This window comes from Terrapene carolina, unplaced genomic scaffold (assembly GCF_002925995.2).
Source record: "Terrapene carolina triunguis isolate 2854851 unplaced genomic scaffold, T_m_triunguis-2.0 Scaffold17350, whole genome shotgun sequence".
In the NCBI taxonomy this organism is placed as follows: Eukaryota; Metazoa; Chordata; order Testudines; family Emydidae; genus Terrapene; species Terrapene triunguis.
The window spans coordinates 5,091-7,266 of NW_020681701.1; positions in this window are offsets into that span (position 1 = coordinate 5,091).

Here is a 2,176-nt window from a genome sequence, read left to right on the forward strand (position 1 = left end):
TCCCCCCTTAGTCGTCTCTTTTCTAAGCTGAAAATTCCCAGTCATTTTAATCTCTCCTCCTGTTTCATACCCCTAATCATTTTAGTTGCCCATCTCTGTACCTTTTCCAATTCCAATATATGTTTTTTGGGATGGGGTGACCAGATCTGCGCACAGTATTCAAGGTGTGCACGTACCATGGATTTATATAGTGGCAATATGATATTTTCTGTCTTATCTATTCCTTTCTTAATGGAGGTGGGAGGGATAGCTCAGTGGTTTGAGCATTGGCCTGCTAAACCCAGGGTTGTGAGTTCAATCCTTGAGGGGGCCACTTAGGGAATCTGGGGCAAAATCAGTACTTGGTCCTGCTAGTGAAGGCAGGGGGCTGGACTCGATGATCTTTCAAGGTCCCTTCCAGTTCTAGGAGGTAGGATATCTCCATTAATTTATTTAATTTATTCCCAACATTTTGTTCACTTTTTTGGCTGCCGCTGCACACTGAGTGGATGTTTTCAGAGAACTATCCACAATGATTCCAAGAAATAGGAGTACTTGTGGCACCTTAGAGACTAACAAATTTATTAGAGCATAAGCTTTCGGATGCATCCGAAGAAGTGGGTTGTAGCCCACGAAAGCTTATGCTCTAATAAATTTGTTAGTCTCTAAGGTGCCACAAGTACTCCTGTTCTTTTTGCGGATACAGACTAACACGGCTGCTACTCTGAAAAATGACTCCAAGATCTTTCTTGAGTGGTAACAGCTAATTCAGACCCCATCATCTTGTATGTATAGTTGAGATTGTTTTCCAATGTGCATTACTTTGCATTTATCAACATTGAATTTTATCTGCCATTTTGTTGCCCAGTCACCCAGTTTTGTGAGACCTCTTTGCAACTCTTCACAGTCTGCCTGGGACTTAACTATCTTGAATAGTTATGTATCATCAGCAAATTTTGCCACCTCACTGTTTACCCCTTTCTCCAGATCATTTATGAATATGTTGAACAGTAATGGTCCCAGTACCGACCCCTCAGGGACACCACTATTTATCTCTCTCCATTCTGAAAACTGACAATTTATTCCTACCCTTTGTTTCCCATCTTTCAACCAGCTACTGATCCATGAGAGGACTTCCCTCTTATCCCATGAGGGCTTACTTTTCAAAAGTCAATTTAAATTAAATCATTTTTTTTTAAATTGTATTTTTTTAGAAATCTAGACCTGTTATGTGTTTTGGTGTAACTTGCATTATCCTTATGTTAAATTTGCATTATCCTAACAAAACATTTACTTTATTCATATCTCTTTTATATGTTGCAGGTCAAAGTGAAAATGAAAAAAGACAAAAAACAATACAACAATTTTTCCACTCAGAGGCCTCAAAAACTAACCAAGGTGAAGAACACATCAAGCACCAAGAATATATCAACATGTCATCTGAAGGTTCAAGTGGTATATCTACATCTGACCAGCCCGAAGCACAAATACAGCTACCTACTGAAGAAACAGTGTCTCCAAAACCTAAAGGCAGTTCCTGATGTATGTCGGTCACAGTGTTCCCATTTATTGAAGTTACAAAAGATGGCTACTGGTGCACCTCTTGCAAAAAAGCTTACGAAGAAGGAAAGCTTCCCAATGCTATAATTGGTAAAAGTGGAGGAGCTTGGTTTGTCAAACTGATCAGCAAAGCCAATGCTGACAAACTCCGTGAAAAGGCTGCAAAACACCAGGCCTCTGGAGTGTGTCAACATGCAGAAAGCCTTATAAGCCCACATTCAAAGCCAATTTTAGAAGTACTTAATGAGGCTGTTAAGAATGCTGGAGACACAACACAGTTCATGTGAATAAACATGGCTGTGGCATCCTACTTTCTATTTAAGCAAGAGATACCACACACTACAAACTGGAGGCCAATGTTAAGTGCGTTGTCACTTGTTCATCCTCAAGTTGAACAGTGGTTCCGAACAAGACCAGCAAATGCTCACTATCTTTCTGCAAGAAACTCAACTGACTGGCTAGAAGCATGTGGTGCAACAGTGAAAGACTCAACAGTTGAAAAAGTGAAGAACTCTCTCACCACAGTCAAAAAATTTGCAAACATGGCTGATGAATGCACCGATGCAAATGGGCATCAAGTATTAAGTAACTGTGTACGTTATCTTGATGTCAGGGGTAGGCCAGTAGATGCATTTCT